Source organism: Malaclemys terrapin, chromosome 9 (genome assembly GCF_027887155.1).
Source record: "Malaclemys terrapin pileata isolate rMalTer1 chromosome 9, rMalTer1.hap1, whole genome shotgun sequence".
In the NCBI taxonomy this organism is placed as follows: domain Eukaryota; kingdom Metazoa; phylum Chordata; order Testudines; family Emydidae; genus Malaclemys; species Malaclemys terrapin.
In genome coordinates, this window is record NC_071513.1 from 49,482,206 (window position 1) to 49,497,392 (window position 15,187).

At 48.2% G+C, this 15,187-nt stretch overlaps 1 protein-coding gene across 3 annotated transcripts in view; it reads right to left on the reverse strand.

The window, feature by feature from the left end:
- Positions 1 to 2,598, reverse strand: part of PASK (PAS domain containing serine/threonine kinase) — a 44,837-nt gene extending 42,239 nt beyond the window's left edge. For all 3 annotated transcript variants that reach the window (XM_054040431.1, XM_054040430.1, XM_054040432.1), the window contains exon 1: positions 2,470 to 2,598. The gene's annotated coding sequence lies outside the window, so the exon portion shown is untranslated. The remainder of the gene's footprint in view (positions 1 to 2,469) is intronic.
- Positions 2,599 to 15,187: the final 12,589 nt, after the last annotated feature.

Here is a 15,187-nt window from a genome sequence, read left to right on the forward strand (position 1 = left end):
ACACTTTATTATTTTTTATTACAAATATTTGCACTGTAAAAATGATAAACAAAATAAGTAGTATTTTTCAATTCACCTCATGCAAGTACTGTAGTGCAATCTCTTTAATGTGAAAGTGTAACTTACAAATGTGGATTTTTTTTGTTACATACTTGCCCTCAAAAACAAAACAATGTAAAACTTTAGAGCCTACCAGTTCACTCAGTCCTACTTCTTGTTCAGCCAACCACTAAGACAAACAAGTTTGTTTACATTTACGGGAGATACTGCTGCCTAATTCTTATTTAGATCACCTGAAAGTGAGAACAGGCATTCGCATGGCACTTTTGAAGCTGGCGTTGCACGGTATTTACATGCCAATATGCTAAACATTCGTATACCCCTTTATGCGTCGGCCACCATTCCAAAAGACATGCTTCTATGCTGATGATGCTCATTAAAAAAATAGTGCGTTAATTAAATTTGTGACTGAACTCCTTCGGGGAGAATTGTATGTCTCCTGTTCTGTTTTACCCGCATTCTGCCATATATTTCGTGTTATAGCAGTCTCGGATGATGACCCAGCACATATTGTTCATTTTAAGAACACTTTCACAGCAGATTTGACAAAACGCAAAGAAGTGTGAGATTTCTCAAAATAGCTACAGCACTCAACCCAAGGTTTAAGAATGTGAAGTCCCTTTCAAAATCTGACTGGGACGGGGTGTGGAGCATGCTTTCAGAAGTCTTAAAAGAAGCAGCACTCCAATGCAGAAACTACATAACCTGAACCATCAAAAAAAAGAAAATCAAACTGCTGGTGGCATCTGACTCAGATGATGAAAATGAACATACATCAGTTCACTCTGCTTTGGATTGTTATTGAGCAATACCCGTCATCAGCATGGACGCATGTCCTCTGGAATGGTGGCTGAAGCATGAAGGGACATATGAATCTTTAGCGCATTGGCACGTAAATATCTTGTGACACTGGCTACAACAGTGTCATGCGAACACTTCTTCTCACTTTCAGATGACATTGCAATCAAGAAGAGGGCAGCATTATCTCCTGCAAGTTGTAACAAAACTTGTTTGTCTGAGCCATTGGCTGAAGTAGGACTGAGTGGACTTGTAGGCTCTAAAGTTTTACATTGTTTTATGTTTGAATGCAGTTTTTTTTTTACATAATTCTACATTTGTAAGTTCAACTTTCATGATAAAGAGATTGCACTACAGTACTTATAGTAGATCGGGGTTCTCAAACTGGGGGTCAGGACCCCGATGAGGTCATGAGGTTATTATGTGGGGGGGTCACGTGCTGTCAGCCTCCATATCAAACCCCGCTTTTCCTCCAACATTTATAATAGTGTTAAATATAATATTAAAAAGTGTTTTTAATTTCTAAGGGGGGGGTCACCCTCAGTGGCTTGCTATGTGAAAGGGTCACCAGTACAAAAATTTGAGAACCCCTGTGTAGATGAATTGAAAAATGCTATATGCTTTTTACTGTGAAAATATTTGTAATAAAAGTATAAAGTAAGCACTGTACACTTTGTATTCTGTGTTGGAATTGAAATCAATATATATGAAAATGTAGAACACATCCAAAAATATTTAAATAAATGGTATTCTATTATTTTTTAACAGTGCAATTAATCACAATTATTTTTTTAATCGCTTGACAGCCCTATTAAAAATATATTGCTTATGCATTATCTATTTGCTAATGTGGCATTTTTATAGTTGCCCTCCAAATGCCCTTGTTTCTTTATACATCATTAAGAAACAAAGACTGGAAGGATTTTTTCTGCTTTAAAAAAAAAATTCCCACCCTAGAGGGCTGGTTTGATGTTTCAGAAATAAATTGTTAGCCCTCACACCTTAAGTGAAGGAGTTAGGGTTCTGAAGCTTTAATAAAAGCATGCTTTCTCCAAAATATTAGTCACTGAAGTTAACTAGGCATTAACACACACAACAAAACAAACTCCCCATCGCACCTGCTCAGCTTCTGCTCTCTAATTACCTCCCATTTCATCCTTTCACTACTTTTCCAGGGCCAGAAGTCTTGTCTATGCCAAGAAAAGCACACACACTGTCAACGGGGTCAAGAACAGGTGCCGCGGGACAGCGAGCTGGGAGGGGACCAGAGCTCGGGCTGCGGCCTGAGCATAATTAAGCAGCGCCCCCTTAGCCCGAGCCACCAAGCAGCATAGCCGTACCCCGTGGGCAAACCGTGTTCCGCCCCAGTTCAGAAACTATGGCGACAATAGGCGCCACAGGAACCTGCCCCCAATAACACCCACACCAAGGGAACCTGAGGCCAAACCAGCAGAGACCCTGTCCTGCCTCTCGCAACACCCCTAATCCAGGGACCACCTTCCACTCTCCGCTCTGCTCACTCCCACCGGGCGACCCACACTCCCCCCCCCCCCCCGAGGAGCCCCGCCTCTTCCCCCGTGGCCTCTCCGCCCTACAGGGTCCCGGACTCACCACCACGGGGACCGTCCTTCGCTTCAATGTCCCCCGGGGGCCATAACTACCTCGGGCCCAACACGGCCCGCTCCCTGCCCTGCCCCCACCTCGAGGCGCCGGTCTCTGGGAACTAGTGGCGCGTGTTAGCGCGACGGGAAGGCGGGAAAAGCATCGTCCCCACCAAGGCCAATCAAGATGGTGAGAAACGGGGACGGTACAGATTGACAGCCAGAGGAGCCAATCAGCTCCCGAGGCGGTACCCACTCGGCCGCTGAACGGCAAAAACCCGGTGTAAATGGTTGCTAGGGCCTTCTTGCTCCCGGCCCACGGGATGTCAGAGGAGGCAAAATTAATTAAGCATCTCCAATCGCGCTCCCCGCGCCACTACAGACTGCTGCGCAGCCAGGGTTGCAAATTGGATGTATTCCATATTGACTGGGTACATGTTACCTCAGGACGGATTCAGAGATAAAGTTTCTTGACACCTTAAATGACTGCTTCTTGGAGCAGCTGGTCCTGGAACCCACCAGAGCAGGGGCAATTCTTGATTTAGTCCTAGGTGAAGCACAGGATCTGGTCCAAGAGGTGAATATAGTTGGACCACTTGGTAATAGTGACCATAATATAATTAAATTTAATATCCCTGTTGCATGAAACACACCACAGTGGCCCAACATTGTAGCATTTAATTTCAGAAAGAGGAGCTACCCAAAAATGAGGCGGTTAGTTAAACAGAAATTAAAGGGTACAGTGCCAAAAGTGAAATCTCTGCAAGCTGCGTGGAAACTTTTTTAAGACACCATAATAGACGCTCAAATTATATGTATACCCCAAATTAAAAAACATAGTAATAGAACCAAAAAAGAGCCACCATGGCTAAACAACAAAGTAAAAGAAGCAGTGAGAGGCAAAAAGGAATCCTTTAAAAAGTGGAAGTTAAATTCAATTGAGGAAAATAGAAAGGAGCAAAAGCACTGCCAAATGAAGTGTAAAAATACCATTAGAAAGGCCAAAAAAGAATTTGAGGAATAGTAAGCCAAAAAGTAATAGCAAAAAAAATTTTAAGTACATCAGAAGCAGGAAGTCTGCTAAACAACCAGTGGGGTCACTGGACGATCGAGATGCTAGAAGAGCACTCAAGGACGATAAGGCCATTGCAGAGAAACTAAATTCATTCTTTGCATCGTTCTTCATGGCTGAGGATGTGAGGGAGGTTTCCAAACCTGAGCCATTCTTTTTAGGTGACAGATCTGAGGAACTGTCCCAGATTGAGATATCATTAGAGGAGGTTTTGGAACAAATTGATAAATTAAACAGCAATAAGTCACCAGGACCAGATGGTATTTACCCAACAGTTCTGAAGGAACTCAAATGTGAAATTCCAGAACTACTAATTGTAGTCTGTAACCTATCATTTAAACCAGCTTCTGTACCAGATGACTGGAGGATAGCTAATATGACGACAATTTTTTAAAAGGGCTCCAGAGGTGATCCTGGCAATTACAGGCCTGTAAGCCTGACTTCAGTACCAGTCAAAATTGTTGAAACTATAATAAAGAACAATATTATCAAACATATAGATGAACATAATCTGTTGAGGAAGAGTCAACATGGTTTTAGTAAAGGGAAATCATGCCTCACCAATCTACTAGAATTCTTTGGGGGGGTCAATAAGCATGTGGACCAAGGGGATCCAGTGGATATAGTGTATTTAGATTTTCAGAAAGCCTTTGACAAGGTCCCTCACCAAAGGCTCTCATGCAAAGTAAGCTGTCACGGGATAAGAGGGAAGGGGATGGATTGATAACTGGTTAAAACATAGGAAACAAAGGGTAGGTATAAATGGTCAGTTTTCAGAATTGGGAGAGGTAAATAGTGGAGTCCCCCAGGGGTCTGTTCTGGGACCAGTCCTATTCAACATATTCATAAATTATCTGGAAAAAGGGGTAAACAGTGAGGTGGTAAAATTTGCAGATGATACAAAATTACTAAAGATAGTTAAGTCCCAGGCAGACTGCGAAGAGCTACAAAAGGATCTCTCAAAACTGGGTGACTGGGCAACAAAATGGCAGATGAAATTTAATGTTGATAAATGCAAAGTAATGCACATTGGAAAGCATAATCCCAACTATACATATAAAATGATAGGGTCTAAATTAGCTGTTACCACTCAAGAAAGAGATCTTGGAGTCATTGTGGATAGTTCTTTGAAAACATCCATGCAATGTGCAGCATCAGTCAAAAAAGCAAACAGAATGCTGGGAATAATTAAGAAAGGGATAGATAATAGGACAGAAAATAATATCATGTTGCCTCTATATAAATCCATGGTACTTCCACATCTTGAATACTACAAAAACAACAAGGAGTCTGGTGGCACTTTAAAGACTAACAGATTTATTTGGGCATAAGCTTTCGTGAGTAAAAACCTCACTTCTTCGGATGCATAGAGTGAAAGTATCTATGATACTATCTTGAATACTGTGTGCAGATGTGGTCATCCCATCTCAAAAAAGATATATTGGAATTGGAAAAGATTCAGAAAAGGGCAACAAAAATTATCAGGGGTATGGAACGGCTTCTGTATGAGGAGAGATTAATAAGACTGGGACTTTTCAGCTTGGAAAAGAGATGGTTAAGGGTAGATATGTTGGAGGTCTATAAAATCATGACTGGTGTAGAGAAAATAGATAAGGAAGTATTGTTTACTACTTCTCATAACACAAGAACTAGGGGTCACCAATGAAATTAATAAGCTGCAGGTTTAAAACAAATAAAAGGGAGTATTTCTTCACACAACGCACAGTCAACCTGTGGAACTCCTTGCCAGAGGATGTTGTGAAGGCCAAGACTATGACAGGGCTCAAAAAAGAGCTACATAAATTCATGGAGGATAGGTTCATCAATGGCTATTAGCCAGGATGGGCAGGAATGGTGTCCCTAGTCTCTGTTTGTCAGAAACTGTGAATGAGTGACAGGGGATGGATCACTTGATGATTACCTGTTCTGTTCATTCCCTCTGGGGCACCTGGCACCGGCCACTGTCGGAAGACAGGATACTGGGCTAGATGGATCTTTGGTCTGACCAGTACCGGGTTTACCATGGCGCCAGGCCCAGAGTCGGAAGGAAAGCTGCCCCCACCCCTGCTCCACCACAGCCCTGCCCCCACTCCACCCCTTCCCCCCCAAACCTCCTCCCCTGAGTTACGCATCCTGGGGGACTGCACGAGGGATCAGGCCCACCCTGCACTCACCAGGCGCCGGTGTGTGCTGTGGGGCAGTTTCCCCCTCCCCCAAAGTCCGGGAGCCAGGGGAGCAGAGCGGAGCAGGCTGGGGCCGGATCACTCCACTTCCCGCTGCCCCATGAGTGTGGGGTCGGGCCCGCCCTGCAATCACCGGGCGGCAGAAAGTGGAGTGACCCAGCCCTAACCCACTCCATTCCGCCAGCTCCTGCTGGGGGGCGGTTCCCCCCTGCCCTCCAAGCCTGGGGAGAAGATGGAGCAGTGGGGAAGGGGCAGGGGCAGGGGATGGGGAAGAGAAGGGGCAGGGGAAGCGGAGGTGGGGGAAAAGAGACAGTGGGGAAGGAAGTCATGCCTGACTAACCTAATTGCCTTCTATGAGGAGATAACTGGGTCTGTGGATGAGGGGAAAGCAGTGGATGTGTTATTCCTTGACTTTAGCAAAGATTTTGATACGGTCTCCCACAGTATTCTTGCCGACAAGTTAAAGAAATATGGGCTGGATGAATGGACTATAAGGTGGATAGAAAGCTGGCTAGATCGTCGGACTCAACGGGTAGTGATCAATGGCTCCATGTCTAGTTGGCAGCCGGTATCAAGCAGAGTGCCCCAAGGGTCGGTCCAGGGGCTGGTTTCATTCAATATCTTCATTAATGATCTGGAGGATGGTGTGGACTGCACTCTCAGCAAGTTTGCAGATGACACTAAACTGGGAGGAGTGGTAGATATGCTGGAGGGTAGAGATAGGATACAGAGGGACCTAGACAAATTAGAGGATTGGGCCAAAAGAAACCTGATGAGGTTCAACAAGGATAAGTGCAGAGTCCAGCACTTAGGACAGAAGAATCCAATTCACTGTTACAGACTAGGGACCAAATGGCTAGGCAGCAATTCTGCAGAAAAGGACCTAGGGGTTACAGTGGACGAGAAGCTGAATATGGGTCGACAGTGTGCCCTTGTTGACAAGAAGGCTAACGGCATTTTGGGCTGTATAAGTAGGGGCAGTGCCAGCAGATCGAGTGACGTGATCATTCCCCTCTATTCGACATTGGTGAGGCCTCATCTGGAGTACTGTGTCCAGTTTTGGGCCCCACACTACAAGAAGGATGTGGAAAAATTGGAAAGAGTCCAGCAGAGGGCAACAAAAATTATTAGGGGGCTGGAGCACATGACTTATGAGGAGAGGCTGAGGGAACTGGGATTGTTTAGTCTGCAGAAGAAAAGAATGAGGGGGGATTTGATAGCTGCTTTCAACTACCTGAAAGGGGGTTCCAAAAAGGATGGATCTAGACTGTTCTCAGTGGTACCAGATGACAGAAGAAGGAGTAATGGTGTCAAGTTGCAGTGGGGGAGGTTTAGGTTGGATATTAGGAAAAACTTTTTCACTAGCAGGGTGGTGAAGCACTGGAATGGGTTACCTAGAGAGGTGGTGGAATCTCCTTCCTTAGAGGTTTTTAAGGTCAGGCTTGACAAAGCCTGGGATGATTTAGTTGAGAATTGGTCCTGCTTTGAGCAGGGGGTTGGACTAGATGACCTCCTGAGGACCCTTCCAACCCTGATATTCTATGATTCTATGAAGGGGGTGGAATGGGGAGGAGATCCAGCGGTGGGGAAGGGGCATGGGATGGGAAAGAGAAGGGGACTGGGGAAGGGGGCAGTGGGGAAGAGGCTGGAGGAAGGAAGGGGTGGCATGGAGAGGAGATAGACCAGTGGGGAAGGGGCATGGGAGGGGAAGAGAAGGGAATAGGGGAAATGGGGACAGGAGGCAAGCTAAAGCACAGCCCTGTTAAGCAGGCCCATCAAACTCTCACCCTGAGAAGCCCCACCTCCCCTGCATCTGTACCACCTTGAGGAGCCCCCCCAGACACCCTACCCACTTAGCCCCAACCACCTGCACCTGGACCCCCACCCAAATGAACCCCACCTCCCCTGCACCTAGACCCCCCTCTCCTGAGCTCCAAACACCTTCATCTGTATCCCCTGCAGAGTCCCATTGCCCCTGCACCTGGAACCCCCCAATGAGCTTTTGTGCATCCAGATCTCTCACTGAGCCACCCGCACCCAGATTGCCCCACAGAGAACTCTCTTACCACCACCTGTATCCCCCCACACTAAGTCCCTCTACACTTGGATCCTGCTTCTGGGCTAAGCCTGCTCACCCACACCTGGTGCGCCTGGCACAGGGAGGCAGGGCCCCAGGGTGATTCTGGGGCAGGCCTGGCCCTTGCGCTGTGTCAGGGTCAGGTGCAGCCTCACTGCCAAGTCCCTATCCCGGGGTGGGGTGGAGGAGGCTGCAGGGTAATCTCCCACTTCCATGCATCAGTGGCCTGTGCTCCCCACTACCATGTTGGAGCCTCCACATTTATTTATTGACAAATGAAATTTGCAGAATTTTAAAATATTGTACACAGAATTTTTTGGTGCAGAATCCCCTCAGGAATATGGGGTGCTGTGCAGCTGTGATGGTGGGACTCTGAGGAAGGTAGTGGGCAGTGGGGCCCACAAAAAGTTAATCCGGCCCTGGATCTGACCCAGTAGGGCCATTCTTATGTTCTTATGTTATGTTCTTATGAGGTTTCATCACATGACATAATATTTAATTGAATATTATTATTTAATTCATAGAGACTCCAGGACAATCCTGGAGAATTGGCAACCCTATGTGCAGCACTGCTGAGGTTAAACCACCTTAAAAATCTAAACGCTGCCCCGGGGTAGAGCTACCCCATCCCAGTGTCACACTCGGGGGTAGAGGGGCAGAGCTACCCCATCCCAGTATCACACTCAGGTGAGGGGCAGAGCTACCACATCCCAGTGTCACACTCGAGGGAGGGCAGCTACTCCATCCCAGCTACCCCACACACTCAGGGGCAGAGCTACCCCATCCCAGTGTCACACTTGGGGGCGGGCAGAGCTACCCAATCCCAGTGTCACACTCTGGGCGGGGGTAGATCTACCCCATCCCAGTGTTACACTTAGGGTGACCAGATCACACAGGTGAAATATCGGGATGCCAGGGGTTGGGGAGCATGGGGGGCGGAGAAAAAAAAAAAAAAAAGCTGGAGGTGGAGCAAAAAAAAAAAAAAATGGCCACGGGAGCTCCACGCCCCGCCCTCCAGCTTGCCTCTGCTCCATCTCCACCTCCCCCTCCCTCCACCGCTTGCGACGCCATACAGCTGATCAGCACAAGCCTGGGAGAGAGGGGGGAAGAGGAGGAATGCGGCATGCTTGGGGAAGAGGTGGGGCCAGGCCAGGGATTGGGAGAACCTTTTTTTCTTTTACTAGGGTATTGGTTTTCATAACCATTCATCCACATAACGAGTGGCACTGGTGATGATGTTAGGTAAAAAGCAAGTCCTTACTCACCTCTCCAGCACCCGAGTTCGTGCGGAGTTGGTATGGGGCTCACAATCTGTCAGAGACCAGACACCAATTCGTTGATCAACGGGCTCACACTATCCTTAGCTTGAAAGGCTTCAGAGTAAGTGTGGCAAGTTTATTAGGGGTGAGCATCAATATTTATACACAGAAGTAAACAAAGTGATTAACAGATCATAATGGTCATGCATAATCAATCAAGATTCTACAGGATAAAACATGTTAAAATGTAAATTAAGTAGAGAAAAGGGGAGATGGCTACTTAAGGGGAGGGGGGTGTCATGAGTAGTTCGCAGGTCAGAGCTTTGATTAAAAGTTCAGACAGAGACATCAAGTCTGGGTTAAGTTTAAGCTCATCAAAAGTTCAGACTCAACATTCCTCCATTTGTAGCTTTGGGATAACTATTTACCAAAAGCTACACCCCATTTTAAGGAGCCAAGGGCCGCTTGGCAATTTCAGCCTGGGCCAACTCGAAGAGAGTAAGGCCCTTGGCTGAAGTAGGAAAAGAATAAACTGACCCACATGAGTCTATGAGGGAGGGGACACACTGAATACAGCAACACAGTATTATAAGGATTACTATGGCCCCAACAATACCCACCAAGAGTTTTTTAACCCACCCAAATCCAGGCAGCCAATTCCATAAGGCTCCCCACCAATCATAAGGTGGCTGGCCAGAGGAGTAGTTCTTAGCCATTTCTCTTAGATGTTTGGTACGTTGAAAAGTGTCAGAGAAGGTGTCATTTACAAAAACACAGCATTCTTCATTTATGAGGGCGCAAGTTCCTCCCTGGGCTGCTAACATTATGTCTAAAGCCATTCGGTTTTGCAAAGCTAACTGGCGCAGCTGGGACATTCCCCCGGCCTGATTCTCAAATAGGGTCGCAGTTTCATTGGTTAAAGATTCTAGTAGTCCCTGTAGACGGATGACACCACCCCTCAAGCTAATGAGACCAGCCCACCGCTGCCACGACAAACCATCACGGATATTAATATCTCTGAAGATTTCACGGATGTTACAAACGTGGGGAAAATGAGGGGGAGTGAGGGAGATGCGAGAAGGTGGTGTTAGCCACGCTAAATAACATGACCCTGCCCAATCAGGGGAGAGAAAGTAATAAGCTTTGGGCCCGCACACCCAGTATGTTCCATACAATGCGTTTCGGGTATTCCATTTCTCAAAGTAGGAGCGTTGGACCACTGTTCCCCTGGTAACGCAGAGAGGTCGTTGTGCGAACTGCAGAGGCACAATTTGGTAGTGGTGTTTTCAAAGGGCAGTGTAGTACTGCTTGAGTAGTTGTAGAAGGCAATCGTATGTCCCTTAGCAATTAGTTGGACACCCTCGTGATCTGAGCAGGGCTTCTTAAAAGCTGACTCTGAAGGCTTGCCCAACCATGAAAAAGTTGGATCGGGGTGAGGGATCCATATATGGGATAAGTGGGATGCGCAAGGCTTGAAGTCAAGATTTTTACTAAAGGCGGTGCCATTAAAATACATGTTGCATTTACTTGTTCCCACAAAAGTTGACCCCTTTTCTTTAACAAAACACAGTGATCCTGTCTGATTGGTTACCCTGAGATATCTGTTAATTGGCACTCCTGTTTTGTTCCATGTAAGATTGTGTTGGACTGGATCTTTTACTCTAGCCGGTGGCATCCAAGTCATATTAGCAGTGGTCAGGGGAATGGGTGTGAAGGGGAGTCCCTGTTCTGCATTTACTGGAAATTGAGTACATACCCAGCAATTACTTCTATTTCCTAAAATACGAGTTTTAACCTCGTGGGAATATCTAATAAAAGCATTATCTTCATAAGCAGAAAATAAGCTGGTCCACTGGTCGGAGGCAGTGTCCTCAGTGGTGGCAAGAGCTGCTGGTCCGTCACTGTGGTCCACTACGGCTGGCTTGACGTGGGAGTGGTGGATCCAGGATTTGCGTCCTTCCAGGAACACTGCAGTCTGGGTTGTTAAAAGAACCTGGTGGGGTCCAGTAAACCTCGGCTGGAGGGTGTCGCCACGAACGAACTTTTTGGCCCAGACGAAGTCCCCTGGTTGGAACGGGTGGATCTGTTCTTCCAGCGGCACGGTCTGGGAAAACTGCGAGGCTTTCCAAAGAGTACGGAGGCGAGCCTGTAGGGAGAGAAACTGGCACGCGGTCATATGATCCCCTCCCAATAGTGAAACATCAGCACGTGGTAGCGCCCCGCCTTTGAAAGGGGGGTGTCCATAGAGCAGTTCAAAGGGGGATAATCCCAATACATGGGTTGGGCGAGTACGAAGGTAAAACAGGACCAAGGGAAGTACCTGAGGCCACTTTAACCCTGTTTCTTGACAGTATTTAGCCAATGTAAACTTAAGCTCCCTATTCATACGCTCAACTTTCCCGCTAGACTGGGGGTGGTAGGGTGTATGAAAGGAGTGTGAAATGCCCAGTCCTTGTTCTAAACGGCCAAGGACATGACCAGTAAAGTGAGGTCCGCGATCTGAGTCAAGCACGAGAGGGATGCCAAAACGGGGTACAATGTCTCTAAGGAGAATCTTCGCCACTGTGGCAGCAGTACAATTAGCAGTAGGAAAAGCTTCGACCCAGGAAGTCAGAGGGCAAACCAAAACAAGGAGGTGCTTTTTCCCAAAAGCCTTTGGCATATCTGCAAAGTCAATTTGAAGATGTTGAAATGGAGCAGCAGGCGGAGGTCTTCCACCCTTAATTTTGTTAAGAGGCGGAGCAGGTCCATTACGCTGACATGTGCTGCATGCTTTCACTATTGACAGGCAGTAGGGTTGAATGCCTGGAGCATACCAAAAGCGAGCGATGGTGTCCACAAGGGCGTGTGTGCCGTAGTGACCCCCCTTATCATGGTGCCAGCGAACTGCTACGGGGTATGTGGAGCGAGGGAGGCAGGCTCGGCCATCCGGCATAAGCCAGGTCCCTTTGACCAGAGTGGCTCCAAGGCTCTCCCACGACTGTAGTTCAGCAGTGGGTACTGGTACAGGGTGCGGTGGAGTAAAGGAGGAGGCTGCAATAGCCAACGTGGGCATGGCTAAGGGTAAGACAGCAGCCGTCTTGGCGGAAGCGTCAGCCAGGGCATTCCCACGGGTGACGGGGCTATCATCTTTAGTATGGGCCCGGCAGTGAACTACAGCTAGGACCGAGGGTTCTTGGAGGGCGTCCAAAAGCTTGTGGATGAGGGGGAGGTGCTGAATAGGTTTACCAGCAGCTGTCTGGAAACCTCGAAACTTCCAGAGGTGGATGTGACAATGCACAACTCCAAAAGCATACTTGCTATCAGTAAAAATGGTAACGGTCTTACCAGCGGCCAACTGGCAAGCTCGGGCCAGGGCATAGAGTTCGGCGGCTTGGGCTCCCCAGTTGCCTGGCAGCGAGGCGGCCTCTTGAATGTCCCATTCAGAGGTGACTGCATAACCGGTGAAACGCTTGCCATCAACATAGAAGGAGCTTCCGTCCAAGAAGAGGATGCAATCAGGGTTGTCCAGTGGCACGTCAAACAGGTTGTCCCTTATCTGTAAGATGCTATCCACACAGTCGTGCTGATCCTGGAGGACTGGCAGGTCAGGAAGCAAGGTAGCTGGATTAAGGGGCCCACACCTTTCAAAAATTAGGTTAGTGTCTTCTAAGAGTTCGGCCTCTAGCTGTTGCTGACGACGGGCCGAAAAGCCTTGGGTTGTGCCCCTACGCAGAAGGGCTGACAAGGCATGAGAGGTCCAAACCGTGGTAAAATGACCCAGGGTCAGGCTCTTTGCCTTTGTGATCAGCAGGGCAGCTGCTGCCAGAGTCCGGGTGCAGGATGGGGTTCCCTGAGCGACAGGGTCGATCTGCTGAGAATAAAAAGCAAGCAGGAAATGGTGGGGCCCGCTCAGCTGGGTAAGGACGCCACTAGCAATTCCGCCCCTCTCGTGGACAAAAAGGTGAAAGGGTTTGCTGTAATTGGGGGGGCGGAGAGACATGGAGGAGGCCACACTGTCCTTGAGTAACTGAAAGGCTTGGATTGTGTCCGGGGACCACTGCAAAGGGTCAGGAGCAAGGTTAGCAGTGAGTCTGTGGAGCGGTTTGCTTAACTCCCCGCAGGACAGCAACCAGGGGCGACAGAAGCCAATTAATCCTAAGAAACCTCGAAGTTGTTTCTTGGTGTTTGGCAGAGGGCAGTTTTGGATAGTCTTTATGCGGACTGGGTCCATTTGTCTCCCCTCTGGGGTTAACAGGAAGCCCAGATATCGGACCTTCTGTGAGACCCACTGAATCTTGTTAGGGTCTACCTTGTGGCCTCTGGTGTGTAGGTATAATAAAAGTGCCTTACCATCGATGCGGAGGGCAGCTTCTTCGCGGTTACCTAATAGGATGTCATCTACGTATAGGACTAACGTGGATCCCTGCGGACTGGTGAAGCCTTCCAAGTCGTGGCGGAGGCATTGGCTGAAAATCATGGGACTGTCTCTGTAGCCTTGAGGAAGTCGTTGCCAGAAATAACTTGTCCCTCCCAGGTGAAACCAAAGAGATACTGAGAGTCTGGGTGCACAGGAATGCTGAAAAAGGCTGATTTTAAGTCAATAACAGTGAACCACTCAGCATCCCAGAGGATTTGGCTGATGATAGTAGCTGGATCAGGAACTACTGCATGAAGAGGGACCACATACTGATTAACAACCCATAGATCCTGTACAAAGCGCCAACGAACAGGGTCTCCTTCCTTTTTAGGAGGCTTTTTGACAGGCAGTATAGGGGTGTTACAGGGAGTGCGCTGAGGGCGGACTAGCTTTTGTGCAATGACTCCCTCAATAATGGGGAGGCAGCGACAGGGGGTATTGAGGGACTGACGGGGGGGTTAAGGAGGGCTTCACTTGAATCCTTACTGGCTCTGCCGAAAGGAGCAGGCCAACATCAGTGTCAGAAATTCCCCAGAGGGTTAAAGGCAAGTCAGTGAGGTCAGGGGAGGGGGGGGGGTTTCCCAATTACCCTGAGTTGGGGCCGAATCTCCTAACACTGTCATCAATAATCCTACCCCTTCAGGAGTGCAGGTTAAAGTAGCCTCAAGCTTACAGAGTAAATCCCGGCCCATCAAAGGGATCGGACAAGCTGGGGAAAAAAGAAAACAGTGAGAAAAACATTTATCAGCATAAATAACATTTAGAGGCAAAGTGAGTCCCAGAGACTGTGGGTTGCCCTCCACCCCAGTTGCAGTTTTAACCTCAGAGGATAGCCAGGGAGAGGGGGCATGATTTAAAAGAGAGAAAGTAGCTCCAGTATCAATGAGGAAGGAGACAGGCAGTCCCTGGACTGAAAGAGTTAGACGAGGCTCTTTGCTGGGAGGGGAGAAAGTGAGGAAGGAGCCGGCTAAAGACATTAAGGAAATAAGACCATCACATTGTTTGCCTTCGCCCCCGGGGTACCGTCATTGAGGAGGCTGAGTTTGCTGCAGCTGCTGCTGTTGCCCGTAGTTGATCCAGGCCTGGGGAACGGGCTGAGCTGGTGGTGCAGGGGTGTATTCGTCCCTGGTGTAAGTATCTGCGGATGCGACCAGACCCTCTGGGCGTCCCCAGGGGCATTCACGTTTAAAGTGACCGGGCTGTCCGCACTGAAAACAATTTCCTGGTGGCTGGGGTTGCCAGGACCCTCTTCCCTGAGCACCCTGAAATCCCCTGCCACGGCCACGGCCTCTGCCTCGAACACCGCCGCGAAAAGCTAAAGCCATCAACTTATATTCTTCCTTTTTCTCTTTCTTTTTACTACTTTCCCTTTCTTTCTCCCATGCAAATTCAGCTACGTCCAACACTGAAGTGACTGACTCACCTCCCCAACCAGGGCGAAACTTTAAGAAATAATCCCTTACAGGGGGCACTGACTGATTCACAAAAAACGAAATAAGAGTAGGGTGGTCTGCTTCTCTCTCAGGATCCATCTGAGTGAACATTCGGGCCCCCTCCAATAGCCTCGACCAGAACTTTCTGGGTGGCTCATCAGATTCCTGCCGAATCTGCATGAACTTAGCCTGATTAGGCGAGCGGCGAGCCATTTCTTTGAGTCTCTCTAACAATCACTCTCGATCTGTTCGCAGCTGAGTCAGCCTTGGCTGACTCCAGTCTAGGGGATTCCAGCCAGCGGCTT